Genomic DNA, 17,537 nt, shown 5'->3' with positions numbered 1-17,537 from the left:
CATCAGTTCTTCGTCAGTTACATCTTATTTATCTGTTTGTATATTTGCAAAAGCTGTTTTTAATTTCTTTTTGTACCCTTCGGTTTTTTTCGAAATTAAATAGCAGCAGAGGGGGTGAACACACCTTATTTTAGAAGAGTCCAAAATGCCAAAATAAGCCTTCGTAAAAAAAAAGATTAAATGACGTAAATATCATTAAAAATCAAGGTGGTTTAACCACACTGAAGCTTCTCTAATTGGGTTAGTTTATTTTTTTAATTTTATTTTTTTCTCGGACTGAAAAATCAAAGATAAGCGCGAATATATTACGAAATTGAACCAATTTGAGGTCGCACTTCCTCTGTTGCTATAATCTTTCATTATCATATCAGTCTCTCAACCAAATATTTTATCAAGACATATACGCTATTGTGATCGAGGATCATGTAAATTTATTGTTATAAATCCGTGTGGGATTGACTGTGCTCGCGAAAAGAAGTTTTGAAATTTAATTGTATCCATGGCACCGCTACACCAAGTCTGATGAATATTTCGCAACGTATGCGTATCGACTCCATTAAACATAACTAATATATTACAGCTATCTCTGATCACTTTTGGTATTTGTGTGTATCGCTGAGTAACATAAATTACATCTGTGTTTTTATGTCTGCCTCGAAAAAATATTCTAGCTGGATTTGATTGTTTGTCCATCATCACATCATCGTATACAACTAAGTTCCTGGTTTGGAATGTTTACTCAGTATGGCAATTTTTTCGTTATGAAGGACAGGGGTCATATTTGTCACGGATAATGCAAATATCTGTTGCTGCTAGTACAACAAATTTTACTCTGGAAAAACTATTTTCAATTGTCGAGATAATTAATGATAGTTGCGCTCGTTTGTCTTTCATCGTAGCATCGAAACCATCCGTGATTTTGAACGTTGACCATACGAAAGATACGCCATCTGTGCGAAATTCTTTCTAGGCGTCGTGAATTTTATTAATCAAACTTTTATTCTTCTGAACAACCAGAGTTTTTACCGGTAAGTCAGGGAATATGCTATCAAGATTAAATTTATCTTTAGAAGGTTTAATCCTGGATAATCTCTCAAATTCGTTTATATTATCATCAAGACAAGTATTTAAATAAAACTATATATATATATATATATATATATATATATATATATATATATATATATATATATATATATATATATATATATATATATATATATATATATTGACTCAAGAAAGAGATAAATGCCAGTGGTTGATGATAGGGTCTGCAACTCCTTGTAACAAATCTTGTGTAAACGAATTCTGCGGACATCATTTGCAAAGCATTCGTAATGGAAGTCTTGGTCCAAAGCCGTGTTTACGATGTGGTGTTGGAGTTAGAAGGTAAACACAGTTATGTGCACAATATGGTGGTAAAAAATATAAAGAGCTCAAAAGATTTTATCATTAAAAAAATAATGACAGTGACAAGGCTATAAAAAGTGTAGAAGATTATCTAACTAGATTTTCAAAGTACAAATTTGGACAAATTATTATTTAAACAAATGATATTATTATATAAATGAGCCAAGAGTTTGTGAAGCATCCTATCACAACGAATTATGAAGCAAATCGTGACGGTGTCATTAGGAACTGTCGACTAAAAAACCAATCGGTTTTCTTAATAATCAAAGTTATCTAATATTTGGTGTTAATGAAAATAAAATAAAAATACATCTTTGTCATAAATTTATTTCGAATGTTTTTGGGAGTTAATCGAAGATGGTTTTGTGATCGATCATATTGACTCAAATCTCCCAAACAATTCTTTATCCAATCTGAGAGCTGTCACGCAAAGCCAAAATTATAAATCCGGTAATACTGGCAAATATTCAAAAATGCAAGACCAATTAAATCAATAAATATTAAAATCGGTGAAGAAAAATTATTTCAATCAATGAATGCAGCTGGTAGATATTTTAATATTGTACCAGTTTCGGTAAAACGAACTGCAGATAAAATATACAAATCTGGTGCTTCAAATAAATATAAACAGAAAATCATTTTCCATTATTGGTAGAGATAATAATCAAACTAAGCTATATCCGGGGGTATGAAGTAGTTATGCCGCTTATATTCACTAGACTATTTTATTTAATTTCTTGTGTGTGTGTGTGTGTGTGTGTGTGTGTGTGTGTGTGTGTGTTATTGTTCAGTAATTATACAATTGTCAATTATTTCCTTATTACTTAAAGGGAGATAACTCCCCTCTCCTTCCGCAGAGTAATTCAACGGTTATCTCTTTTCTTAGCGTCAATGACATGAAGGATGGGAAATAATTATGTTGCTATGTAATTCTGCGTAGCGTTATTAACATTTTTCCTGGTAAATAATTAATTTAACTTTGTTAAGGCAGAACATGCACAGCGAGTTTCTAAACAGAAATAAATCCACATTGTACTGTGTGTAGCAACCTAGCATAGGTAACTTTATATTAGTTTCAAAAACATATAATAATAATGATAATGAGGACTTTGTATAGCGCCTAATATTTAGAGGCTCTAAGCGCTTTACAACATTAGACAACACATATATGATTTAAAAAAACATATATGGATATGATTACAAAAACAAACACCATAAAATTAGAAAACAGTAAAAAAAAAACATGCTGAGAATATTTAAGGTAGGAAACATTATTAGGTCCTTAGGACCTATAAATATATGTCAGATGTCTCCATAGCTCAATTGCTAGCGCGTATAACTCTGATACTCGACATCTCTTAAGAATACCTTCATTCTGTTATTTGTCAAATTCATGATAGAACATTTATTTCGTCATGCTGAGATTTCTATCATCGATGATGAAACTTTCCAAATCACTATAAAAATAAAAATGTAGAAAGTTTCACCATATACATTTTTACAGGGGCGTCGAATTTTATGATATAATGATCATTTCGTCATTCTGCCCTTTATTAACCAAAAATAAAAAATAAAAAATGATCATGACAGTTTGTCGAGAGTGGATTAATTTGCTATACAAGAAAGTATCAGTTATCTCCCTTGTACTTCCCATTGTTTTATGTCAAGGACTGTCAGTACGGGTAGGTGTAATCATTTATTAAGGATACATAATATATTTTAAGAAACAATATTTTTGTTTTATTAAATTCTTCCAGTTTCCTGGTTCATCTTTAAAAACAAATGTCAGCGATTATACTTAAGAAAACACACAAGAGCGAGTTAAACCATTTCCTGAATTATTTTCATTCATATATATCATCCAGAAAATTAATAACATTTTCTGACTTGTTAAGTAGAAATACGTATAAATAGCGTATTTCTTCTGAAATTGTGTGTGCAGAATTAACTTCAAGTTCTTGCGATCCAACATGGGTTATTTTATAATAATTTCTAAAACATATTTCTGTAAGATGTCTCCGTAGCTCAATTGCTTACGTGTATAACTCATGCTTGACGTCTGGCGATCGAGTCCCATAACTGACAACTGTCGATGGTTGCGCATGTTTCGAGATTTATATATATATAATTGGGGCTACAGCCCAGCCTCGAACCTAAACAGGAAAAAAAAAAATACCCTCCCACCATGTCACTACATGGTGGTTGCTCATTTTGCACGCTCTCGGGGTTGATTATGGGGAAGCGAGAAAAAAAAAAATTATTACTCGTATAAGACAATTATCAGATCGTGAAGCGATCCAAAGTAATTCTGTTACTGTTGAAAGTGAAAATATTGATAATAAAAGTTATGGTAACTGGGGTACCTGTCGCTGAACACGTGTAGATCTTAAAAAATTTATTTAGATTTATTTTTATTCAGATTTTTTTGAAATTCAGATTATAATAAATTTTTTGTTAATTTTTTTTAACTACAAATCAGAGAGTTTTAGTCAAACTTCATCGTTTTATTTTAACCTATTTTAGTCGTTTTTTATCAAGACAAATCGCCAAATTACTGATTTTCGTCGGGTCAAACCTCGAGCGATTCTCTAAATAATTTATCGACAAATCGATAAATTTTTGTATAACACACATAAAAATGATGTTTTTCATGTGTTTTTTGTTTTTGGTCAGTTTTTGACTCATTCTCGAGCAAAAAAGGAGAATTTATTGATTTATCGATAAATCATTAGAGAATCCCTGGGGTTTTCACCCTCAAGAATTATTAAACGTGACAGTTTTTTTTGAAAAATGAATGAAAAACGATGAATTTTGACTTCAAATCTTGAATTTGTCATAAAAAATTTTAAAAAATTTCAGAAAAATAAAATATTTCAGGAAATATAAAAATCATTATAGTAAAATATGTTGTCCGTTCCACATATTTTATCACTGGAAAAATTCGGAAAAACATACAAATATAAAATTTCTGACCTTCTCCACACACATGATACACGTATACTTTACAAGGGGCGCCAGACTTCATGATAGAACACTAATTTTGTCATTATGAGGCTTGTTGATAAAAAGAAATCATCAACATATGTCTTTGTCATTGTTGAAAGTGGTAAAATCACTATATTATAATTTTGTACCACTTTCAACATACACATGATACACATATACTTTACAGGGGGCGCCAGACTTCATGATAGAACATTTATTTTGTCATTCTGAGGTTTTATTGACAGAACAAATCATCACGATATATGTCCTTGTCGCTTGAAGAAAGTGTGAAAATTACAATAATATAATTATACATACTTTTCCGAGTGACAAAATATATGTAACGGACATTTTTTTAATATAATGATTTTTATTTTTATGAAATATTCTGAAATTTTGTTGTTTTTCATGAAAATTAGTCAAAATTCATCGTTTGTTTAACTTAATTTTTAGTCGTATTTTGTCAAGGAAAATCCGTCACATTTCGTAATTCTTGAGGGTCAAACCCCCCAGCGATTCTCTAATTGATTTTGTGTTTTTTGTGATTTTTGTCCTAATTTTGCTGAAAAATCGCTAAAATTAATCATCTTGTATTACAGTTCAACCAAAAAACCCTAAGATCAATTAGAGAAAAGTGTGCTCGGGTTATGGCGCTCAAAATTTAAGAAATCTGACGGATTTTCCTTGATAGTTTTACACAAAAAAAAATAATATTGTCATCAGAATAAAATAAATTCTGATTTCACGCTGAGGTTTAAAATCGTTAAATTTTAACATGCAGATTTATTCTCAGTTTTTAATTTCTTAAATCAATTAAGTGTCCGGACTGGTCAGTAAGTTTGAAATGTATTCGTGATAATAGATTATTATGACAGATAAACAGGATTGATCGTTTCTTAAACAATCATATATCCAGGAGGTACCTGCGGTGTAAATGTATATAAAATATATCCTTGATGAGCTTGATTTAATTTTTCAAGAGCTATTTGATAGCTGCCATCAATTACACAACAAACAAGATTGACTGCGATCGTTGAAGTTATATTAACAATTCCTGGTGAAATATGACGCCCGCCTCCGTATAGATGATTGTCATGTTTGAGAATACCTGCTGAAGGAAATATTTTTCTCCAAGACTCGACAATTTTAGGAAAATTTTCATTGATACTATCATTGACTGATTTCATTATTCCGTCAGTGACACGTTCTGGTATTACAAATGTTGATAGTTCTGCTTCGGTTATTTTATAATGATCAGGAAATATCGCTTTGACGGGTATTGTACCAGTTCCTGAACTACGCTACCTGTTAAAAAACCAATCAGCAATTATCATTTTATTAATATCATAAAGATCATCTACAATTTTATTTAAATGCTGTAGTGTTTCAATAATTTTCTTTTTTATATGGTCATTAGGATACTCAAAATATAGTTTTTAAATGATTTTTTAAAATTTTGCAGAGAAAAACATGTGCTCGTTTTTTAATTTTACAGCTATTGATTTTATTGTTAATTCATTAATGGCATATTTATTATCTTTCTGTTTATGTAATATTGAATGGAATGTATATGGATTAATGTAATAGAGAAAAATATCATATCTCGATATTCTGGATCCTTTATAAATTTATTTTCGTTTGTGAGAAATTCGTCTAACTTTGGTTCTGGTGGTCCATGATATTCTGGTGCTACTTCAGGCCATCCTAAAACAGATATAATTGATGATTGATAAATATCAATGGCATAATCTTGTGAATATATTTCAATCGTGGATGATAAAGTTGGTTCATGAACTGAAATAGTTATTTTTTATTCTTTTCCAGTTATCTATTTGATTCTTCGTTGAAATTCGTCATTGATTTGCTCGATTTGATAACTGTTAGTGGGAATAGAAACAACGTTCCAATCGGGGGTTCCATTTGGTTTATTTATTTTTATTGGCAAATACAAGTGAATTATTTGCTTGTAATCCACCGAATAATTTTGATCTGATGTTTGGCCAGCTCTAATATACTCGTAATTGTGCAAGAGCGATTTCTTTTACTGGAATTGCAGTTGGAAAATTGACGTTAAATTCAGGATTAGTCGATCTTGCTGATATCATCGTGATTTTCAACGGAGTTGTGTTCGTTACAATTTGATGCATTAGTTCGCATGACGATGTCATTATTGTTGTTATTATTATTATTATTATTATTACTATTATTATTTTTTTTCATTGGACACATTTGTACCTTTAATGGCAGCGCCATCATGGTAAATTTTAATCATTTCTGAAAACTCAAAATCATTAAGGCTCTTTGATAATAATCATGATAATTTGGACTATGCCGTTGTCGCTGTGCGTAACTTGTTCATATAATCATGCAATTTTGCATTTGTGCAAGTACATATTTTTTTATTTTCTTTTTGCAATGATATTGAGAAACACCGGCAATTGTTGTTGTAGCTGAAATACAGATTGTTACAGCTACTGGCACCATAATTTTTATCGTTGATAATAACACGCCGGTTCCAGCAACAACAGTGGACACTGAATAAACAATTACATCAACAATAACTACACGTCTGCGATATTTCTTTATTTTATTGTGTATTGTTCGACGGTATCTTTTAATTTTGTTTGCCATTCACATGCTTGATTGTACCTAAAACGTTGAACGTCGATTGAGGTACTCATTATATTTTACTTAGTGACCAATTGAGGTGTTTCAGCTACATATTCTAGACACCACCAGTAAGGTGTTGCGGTAGATTTCTTATCAGCTGCTTCCAGAATAAACATTATTTTGTTTCCTTTATTTAATATGAAAGACACAACTCCAAAAAACTTATCGGTTCAATGCCGCCAGGGATACGTTGTAAATATCTCAAATTTTGCAACACTGAACACAGACAGTTTATACACACCAGTGACTTCTGCGGTATGTTTGACAGTTTTATTTTGCTGTGACCATGTTGAGAATCCAGATGATACTGTGTATACTATGTTGGTAAATTGCCCATGTGGAATTTTAATCAGATTAATTTTATTAACGATCTCAGGAATTCCACTACGATGGGTTCTTGTGTTTATTTAATCGTGTCAATGCTCGTCTTGATATCAGAGAGTACATGTCAACAGTGGACCGAGTACCAAAAAAAATCATCTGCGGTTTCTTTAAGTTTTTGGATCTCTTAAAACAACTATGTTATTTTCGTTGATGCTGAGTTCGCCTGTTATTATATCACCATTATTCCGCAAACGATTAGCAACGCTTCTTGCAGTTTCATTTCTAATAGTTGCGAATGACATATTTGAGTCTCTGAGTTTACCGACATCAGTAAATACTGGAATATTATCCGTAGTATCACCGATAACTCTACGAACTATACCATTACATTTGATATTACTCGTCATTAAAACAGCGTGTTTATCCTGAAAAATAACAACTTCATCTCGGTTATCTCCAGAGAGGTTCATAATATCGGCAACTTCATCTTTAGTCTTGTAATTTGACAAATCTACGTCAGATTTTCTTTTACTCGCAGTAATATCACCGCGGGATCTTCCGTAAATATCTACCATTATTCTTTTCTTTTTTTAAATCGTAGATTTCCAACGCTGACTTGTATAATTAGATGCAACTTTGTAAGGCAGCAACGATGATTTTGATACAGACTTGAGTACAGCAATTGCTTCACGACCGCATATTGGCGGATCTGTTAATTTTTGTGTTGTTAACGTCGAGTACCAGACCTGGATCCTTGACTGCTTAACATGGTGCATAAATTCCTGCGGTTGAGCTAATCCATACAAATCGAAATAAACGATTCCACGTGGATCAATTGCGGATGCCACCCAGTGCGTTCCAGACCCTGAATTATCATCAAGATTAATAATACCTGTTTCAATATTGTTTGGCTGTTTTGGTGATTGGTCACGCATAAAAACACCTCTAAAAATATTTATATTTAATTTTTAGCAGCATCAAGTAAATCAAAATTTGACATTGGTAAAAAAATATATATATCGTTATTTGCTAACGAAGCGTTCCGGGAAGTCTCAGATCTTTTCTGTATCGATAAGGGGTTCCTGGTAATCTTAGGCCTTTCCCTCCTTTTTTAATCCTTTTCCTGTTGATTTCTTTAATGCCATTTCAACAGCGGTTCCGACGGCACCGAACGCGGATGCCTTTGCTACGGGTGGAGAGGCTGCGGCAATTAACGCTGGTATAGCTGCAAGAAGTGGAAATATACCACCTGTTTTAATTGAGTCTTTAATCGCACCCGCAGAGAGATTAAGTTTAACACCTGTCTTTGATTGTTTAGCGCTATTGAAATGTTTAAGCTGACGTTCTGATACTGATAATTTATTTTGGCCACCTGTGATTTGATCTCGCTTTAGTGATTTTTTCATTCTGCAGTTCTTTGCTGAATTTGAATGAATTTTTTTAACCTGACCAGGAGTCAGACTGACACTAACATGATGATATGACATTTTATAAAATACTCGTGTTTCTAAATAACGTGGATTAAGGTAACACATTAAGATTTTCCACTGGTGCATCAACGACTCTCATTCGACCACTACAACCTACAAGTAACATCGCTTTGTTACTGAGTAAGACCGCAATTGCTATGTAATTAACACAACCACCTGAAGTGTATATCAACGACAGGTTGTTTTGATAAATTAAGATGCTCCAGCGAAATGTAATACATTGGATATCGATTTTTAAAATCATATTGTGAGATCTGTAAACCAGTATCTACATTTTGCTCACGTCCCACAAACGTCATTAACCGATGGTATACACGCGCTATGACTTTGTTCATAATTTAGTGGTATGTTTTTCTGTTGGTTCTTGCTGTCCGTTTATCCGTAAAGAAACTTTGGTAACACCCAGTCTGTCAAATATCACATGGGAGTGAGTTTGTGAGTTTACTCGATTATAATTCTGAAAAGCAACAAATATGTGTCGCGGTGCAGAAACACTTTGCTGTGATGCTATGTGCCATGTAAATTGACCGTTAATATCGGTTTGTATACTGTCCGTGGTTGTTGTCAACCATGACAATATAGAATTACCACCTGTATCCATGAAAGCTAATAGTCGCTGTTCTTCAGCGATTGTTGGAGTCATTACCGGTATCCACAACGAAAGTTTTGTCAATATTATCTTACCAGGATCACCAAGAGGTCTCCAGATATCGACGTCGTCGGTAACCTTTCTCACAAGAACAACTGTCTGTTTAGCTCCAAAGATAACTTTTCTAAAATTTCTGCAAAATCCAAAGATATGTGACAGTGGAATTGCGCATGAAAAATTTCCACGACGCTCTTGCAACATTGTTCGGCGTGTTGCAAGCCCTAAGTTGAAATTAACCAGCCGCGTCACATCAGCATCAGCGTTTCCTGCTAAATTTCTTGGCCATCTTATATCATACTTACTGTCGTCGGGGGCATCAGAATTGTCTTTCATAAACATCATTGTGGGACCGGCTGATCTTGTATAATCATCAGAGTATCTTACAAGTCCTATTATTGTTGTAGCAACGTCAACTTCTTTCTGAATCGTATCGATGTTTTTTTTCATCAATCATTTAAGTGGCGCTATCAAACAATGCCATGATTCCGTTATTGACAAAACCATCTCGCACTTCATTGGTATACTCAGTTTTATCTGTTTTCATAAGTTCATCTTCTACCTCAATAAAAGCCACAGCGGGTAAAAGTATCTACTTGTGTCATGAACTTGTAGTTCAATTCTTCCACGTTGATCTGGTAGTCGTACGTCATAAGATTAAAACTGATAATCACGCACAGGCTCATCTTTAATGACCTGTGCTTCCATATCAAACGCTGTGTCGTATACACGCTTAAACATTTTATTATAATTATTTTCGTCTAACACGTTCATACCTCGCTCGGGAAACTCCGCTTCCTGATATTAAACTTGAAATATTCACTGCTTCACTAAGTCCTTGATCTGCTAGCGATGCCAGTCTCCGGTTTGCAGCTTGGTTTATTATTTTACAGACATTTGCAGGCATAAGTTCAGTGCTTGGTAATTTTACCAGTAATTGTGGTCGGACCGCTTGCTGTCTGCGTATTAATTGTGCTAGTCTTTCTTTAGCCGCTGTAAATGCTTTACCAGGAATATTGACGATTGTACCATAAGCTTTTTCACGAACAACATCAATAGCTTTCATCAATAATTGTATTGCAACAGGCGCTACTTTTGGAGCTAACCTTCTGAATAACCCCTGAACAACATCACCAAGTCTATCTCCGTAAATAGCTGTGTAGGTTGGTAATCATGAGTTTATTGCTCTGACCATTAGAGGTCCATGATGACTGTTGTGAATGCTCATCTTATTTTTCTTACTATTTATCTAATCACTGTGACAACTGGTCACTCAGTCAAGGTCGTCAACAAGTGCATCGATAAGTTCTCGGTAAATGATAATATCCATGATCCACCTTAAAATAATCGCCGACAAATATCAACTGCTTCATTAATTATTTCCGGAGAATTATTACCAGCACGTTTTCCTCCTATGAGAATTTCTAGTCGTTCTATGTCGTAGAGAATATTGTTAGTACAGGCAACAAGACCACTTCCTGTAGAAAAACCACTTCCAGTTGCTCCTTTTTCCTCACGTGTTGTTTCCGCGCTTTCTTTAAATAATCTTAAGGGTGATCTTTCTACTTTTGCTTTTGTAAGTAGCTCTTTAGACCTTTCAAGTTCCGACATCAAGCTTTGCTGCGGCAAAGAAGGTTGTTGTTCTATTTGTTGTTGCGGTAAAGAAGGTTGTTGCTTAAGCTCTTTATCATTTCTTCATATTTCTTCAACGAGTTCATCAAATTTATCATCATCACGTTTGACACTTTTTTTGTTGTGATATACACGATATACCCATTTAATAAATTGTCATGATTTACGGTTTCATAATCGGGTTTGAACATCTTAGATTTATCATACACACCAAGTAATATTTTTGCAGGCAAATCACGTTCTTTGGTATTTTTAATATCTTCAACAACAGCTTCTCTAACTCTTTCAATTAACTTAATTTTCTCTTTTCTTACTTTAGATTTAGTAGCAAGTTCTTGTTCTATGCCGGCGATAGGTGTTTCTTCACCTGCACGATGCTGAGCTGCAGCTATCTCAGTCGGAAGATCTCGTAAAATCTTTTTTTGTTTGTTTAGTTCTTCTTGCTATTTTGTCAGCTTGTTCAGCGGTCTGTTTTGATACTGGAAGAAGATCCTCCTTAATAGCCGTTACGACTTTTTCAGTACATGTTTGTGACGGGTTAAATAACTTTTCTGTGCCTTCTGTGTATTCAACTTGCGCTTCTTGCCGTTTATATAGGTTTTTTCTGAAAGAATCTCTCACGGGGATAAAAAATTTAATTGCTTCTAGTCGCTTCGATTTAAACGCGCAGTATAAGATTCAGGATGAACCATAGTATGATATAACAAATAATGATTTAATTACAGCAGCAGAGGGGGTGCGACTTCAAGTTGGTTCAATTTCGAAATATATTTGCGCTTATCTTTGATTTTTCGGTCCGAGAAAAATATAAAATAAAAAAATAAACTAACCCAATTAGAGAAGCCTCATTGTGGTTAGACCACCTTGATTTTTACAGTTATTTACGTCATTTAATCTTTCTTTTTTTACGAAGGCTTATTTCGGCATTTGGACCCTTCTAAAATGAGGCGGGTTCACCCTCTCTGCTACTGAAAGTTTTGCTCTTTATCCTTCGATAAAGCGTTATTATATTTCTATAAATCGTTATTATATTTCTATAAATCGTTATTATATTTCGATAAATCGTTATTATATTTCAATAAATTGTTATTATATTTCCATTTGTGATCTGTCCATTACCAACGATAAAGAGACTCGAATCCACGTGGACGGAGATCAGTTGGCAGTTTTGGTAAAGGCGATCGCTTTAGACCGCTCGGACCCGACAATATTGAACAATGACCTTTCTAAAAAAAACGTGTGTTATCTGAATGACCATTACATATATTCCATGCAAAGGCTCTGCCATCGCCGGAGAAAAAATGTTTCATACGAATATCACAATCAGAGTCCCTTTCTGTCTAATTTCTATTTATTTTCTCTTATCTTTCGTCTTCTTCAGGTTCTTGTCGAACTGTCACAGATCGTTTATCGACCTATAGAGTAAAGTCTTTCACTACTTCGGCATTGATGGTAAGGTTTATTTCGTGTTCAAACGAATATTTGGATTTTCGTTAATTGTTCTTGCACCTCCAATGATAGGGTTAGCTCATTTTCATAACCATGTCACTCTGCAATAGACCGATATCATCCGAACCAACAGCAAAACCCAGCTTCACTCTTGTATTTTTGCATTTTTTAAATAACGAGGACTTTATATAGCGCCTAATCTTTAGAAGCTCTAAGCGCTTTACATTAGACAATACCTATAAGATAATAATTTTTTTTTAATGATATGATTACAAAAAGAAACACCATGAAATTTGAAAACATTAAAAAAAACATGCTGAGAATATTTAAGGTAGGAAACATTATTACGTCTCTAAGTTTGTTCTTGCAGTCGAAGTAAGTGAGTTTTGAGAGCCCTCTTGAATGTGATCACTGTGTCTTTGTATATAAGTTCAGTGGGCAATTCATTCCACGTTGCTGGGCCCTGGTATGCAAAAGAACGCTGTCCATATGACGTTGTTTTCATAATAGGGAATAATGAGTATACGATTGTCAGAAGAGGAGCGTAAGTATCTTGATAGTGTGTACACATTGGTGAGGTCGGATATGTATGATGGTCTAGAGTCCGACAGTGAAACGTAGCACAGAGAACAAATTTTGTGTTTGATTCTGGATCGAATGGATAGCCAATGTAGGGTACAGAGCAGCGGGGAGGTGTGCTCTGATCGTGGTACTCTAAGTATGATCCGAGCATCTGTGTTTTGAACTTTTTGAAGTTTCTGGAACAGATATTGAGATGAACCAGACAGAATTGAGTTACAATAGTCCAGTCTTGAAAGTACTAATGAACACACAAGTGTTTTAGTGGCATCAACTGAAAGATATTTGCGAATTGAGCTGACGCGTCACAGTTCAAGATATGCAGCCTTACATACATACATACATACATGCATGCATGCATGCATGCATACATACATACATACATACATACATACATACATACATACATACATACATACATACATACATACATACATACATAACCATATAGCAATTACTTGAGTAGTACCAAAAAAGAGCTTTCAGACCGCGCTGATCGAGTAAGGCTACCAACCCCATAAACCCTTCAAATTTCACATCACTTTTTCCTGGTGACAGATTTTTGCTCATTCGTGTGACCATGATTATAACCGCGAAAGACCCGTCGCATGAATCCTATACTGCTTAATGATCAAGGTTCCCAACCTGAAAACGAGACCGCCTCCCGGGAGAAACAAAGGTTGTAAGAATCAAAAGTCGTCAAGGGCATCCATAATCGCCTGCTACTGGCTTACTCGTTTTCTACTGCATGAAAATGAATTACTTTTTCGGTTCTGTCGAACTCGGCCGTAGTAATCGTTTTATCTTCGATGACCATCAGTACAGATGGCAATTGTGCTGATATTGTTTTGGACCACTGATAGATTTTCCTGATAGTAGTGTATTGGTTTATGTAACCGTAACGAAATTATTTTGCAACGCCGCCAGGCACACCAGTTGCTATCGATTCAGGTTTGACAACAAATCAGACTGTGATAATTTAGCTGCCGCAATTCCCGCCAAACCCAGACCAACTGTTGTTGCAGAGGTGAATCCACATGTTGCATCTCCGACAACACAAACATGTTTATATTTTACGGGTTATTCAATTGTGTATTTTGTGATTACAGCTCATAGCTGTTGTTTCGCTTTAACCGTTTGAGGATCATGAGACCCCATCACGAGTTTTCTGATTAATGCTATTACCGCGAAATATAATTACTCTTTTGAGAGACCTTGTTCAGACTCATCACGGCCGAGTGCAACAAGCACACGTACTTCTAAGCAATTATTTTTGTTCACTGGCACAACTGTCATGCAATCAAAGAAAATATGTTCACTGGGAATATGTGTGGTCTCTGTTGGTTTCCACTTCCACGTTCACTTAGAACTGCACTGATTACGCACTCGTTTTACTCAGTCAACGATAGTTCTAGTTTTCGTCCAACAACTGTTACATGGATAAGTGCGTCCATGCTAAATATTTGTTCGTTCTTTCTTTCACCGATCGAATTACTGTTTGGTTGGATGTAACAGACGGTGAATTTTATTACGTTGGACTTGTCGTTGTGTATCACTTCATCGTTGTAGAAGGTCTACAGGTGCTCTTATAAAAAGTAATAAATCGGCTACAGTAAAGTTATGCTGGGAACTCTGTAGACCCGTGTCGATGATTAAATTGCGGCACGTGTACAACCATAGCTTGTGATACATATGTGCAACTTGATTAGCTTACCAATCGAGTAAAAGTTCTTCGAATGGTTCTTGATGGTTGATGACCGGTTGACCAAAGAGAAACTCCAGACAATCCCAAAGGTAAAATTACATCACACTACTGGCATGTGCGCCACCAGGCTGATGCATATTTTGAAACGCCACTAATACGAATCATGGTGAGCTGATATCTCGCTGAGTATTTATTTTACGTGAAAACTGTACCTGAACGGCGCTTTGTATCTAGTCTGCGGTGAAAGAGAGGATACCGTTGACCTACCTCCTTCCATAAACGACAACAAACGCGCTTTTGTAGCAAATTACAACAGGCATCCGCAAAGTCAACATAACTTGGCAATCAACAGTGCCTGCAACACGCCAAATGTCATCGTTGTCATTGCTCTTTCGGGTTAATACGACTGTGATTTTGGCACCAAAATTATCTTTTGCGAGCATCTCTGCATATCCCGAATACATGACTGAAAGGAATAGCATATGAAAACAACAACTGGTCTCCTCTAAATTGTTCTCGACACCAAACGAATCCAAGGCTGAAATTCGGGTTTGGATTTAATATAGGAGCGGGGCCAGTCCTGGGGCTGACAGACACCCCAGCAAGTTACGGGTCCGCGAAAGCATCCTGCGCAAGTTGACGAATAATATGCTGGGTATGATCTGCATCCTTTATAAACATTACAGTTGGTGCAGCGGATCTCACATAATCATCTCTGTAACCGACGTGTTCCAATATCGTCGTAGCGACATTGTCCATATGTGATTGGATTTACTTTCGACGATGAGATATTGTGCGATGTTGAACAACGTCACGATCCTATTGTTGACAATATTGACGTGATTATTATTACCTTTGTCGGCACTTATAAGTTTTTCCATCGATTTCCAAGAACACCCCACATGGGAAAAGTATATAGACGTGTCGTGCACTTGTAATTATATTCGTCTACGTTCATTAGGGACCCAAGCTCGGTACCAATAACGCTGGTACTCGCTGACACTTTTGTCTCGCAATCCATGTCCAACACAAGATCGGATACATCTTTCAACCGAGCCATTGTGTTCCACTTTATTTAATACCTTTTGTGCAACCGTAATCCTCTTCCCATTGCCTGATTTGTAATCAGCGAATCGGTATTGGCTTCTGCCAATTCAGCGAAACTTCGTTGAAAAGCTTTAATGACATTTTACTAACCGACTCAGGCATTGTAGCTATAGAAGGGAGTAAAAGCTTCGCTTCTTGCGGTACCCGGATAGTGGCATTGTTTGAACCCAGAATATTCAACCGATCCAAAGCATCACTTTTGACGTTTCAACGACTTGCGTTGCAAATTGTTTACCGATTGAACCAGAGTAAGAGGCAAGGTCAGTATCACCTTTGGAACATCCTTTGAAATATTCCCATCGCCAAGGTTATACCGTAACATGTTTAGCCTTGATTATACATGCTTGTAGCTATTATTGTATATATCGATATCAGGTGGATCTCTAACGCGCAATTGTATCGTCAGAGTCTCCTCGCAAAGGTCCTACACAGGCCAACCTGGTCGATGAAGGAAAAACGAAGGTAAGTCAGCCGGGGACTGCTAAATAGAAGACACACAGGTGGTGTTGTAGTAATCGTTAGTAAATCACCCAGTAGCGTATCCGGGAAAAACTATCAGTATATAACCACGCGACGCTTAACCAGAAAGATTCGCTCTATAACTGCAACTTGTGGCGTTACATGTTAGATTAACCTGAATCATCGAGGTGATCCTGACAATGTCTGGGGTGATATTGTAACTGGTAACCAATATTCCATGTTGTGCCACCGTCTGTCGAGAACACATGGGAGTTATTAACAGAAAGCATCCAAACCGCATCGATATTATGCCATCTGCAATAAACGCGTACGGACTCTGGGCGATCTCGAGTGTGCTGCCCCCCCCCCCGTAATTGGCATTTGAAAAGCAAGTGGTATTGAGTTTACGTACATCGCCAAGCGTCACAATTCCTTCATAGATCGTCATCATCTGATTCGTTATAAATATAATCGATGTCTTCAATGAGTTCGTGCATAAACGCGCGAAGTGTCTCTGCTGAGTCCGTGATATTTTCGGTGAGCAACCTCTGACAAGTTAACTTGGCTTTATTGATGACTTCTGGCGCCTTATGTCAGGTGCAAACCGACCCAACGAGTGATTCCAATTTCTCCAGTTTGTTCGGGTTCAGAAGTATGTGGACTTGTTGCGAGTCTGCAGGTTTGGAAGTATCTTAGTGGCGTATGTCAGCACGCTGTGCTGTAACATAAATAGCCAAGTACATTGATTGCGGAAGAAGAACACGGCTAGATATACGACTGAATACTAATATCCGGCCAAATCCTCAGAGGAATCTCTAAACCACGTCGATGCTGCATGTTACCGACATGATCTAACGTGTTCATCAGACGAAATCCATGTACACCATAAGGCTGACGTGTATATCTCTTTTACGAATCGAATGCGCTTGCAGTATAGGTTGTGTGAGTAAAAAGGAAGCATGAAGGACAAGATCACACTTTGTGGTGATTTTCGATATAACACATTTGGACAACAAACTGTCTGCGATATAAAACTCTCCACGGTTGCTGGAAGGTTGAATCAACATTTGGAAAGTTAGTG

Source organism: Sinohyriopsis cumingii, chromosome 16 (genome assembly GCF_028554795.1).
Source record: "Sinohyriopsis cumingii isolate HCF-2022 chromosome 16, ASM2855479v2, whole genome shotgun sequence".
In the NCBI taxonomy this organism is placed as follows: Eukaryota; Metazoa; Mollusca; class Bivalvia; order Unionida; family Unionidae; genus Sinohyriopsis; species Sinohyriopsis cumingii.
The sequence above is the reverse complement of the archived record's forward strand: the minus strand, read 5'-3'. Positions refer to the sequence as shown.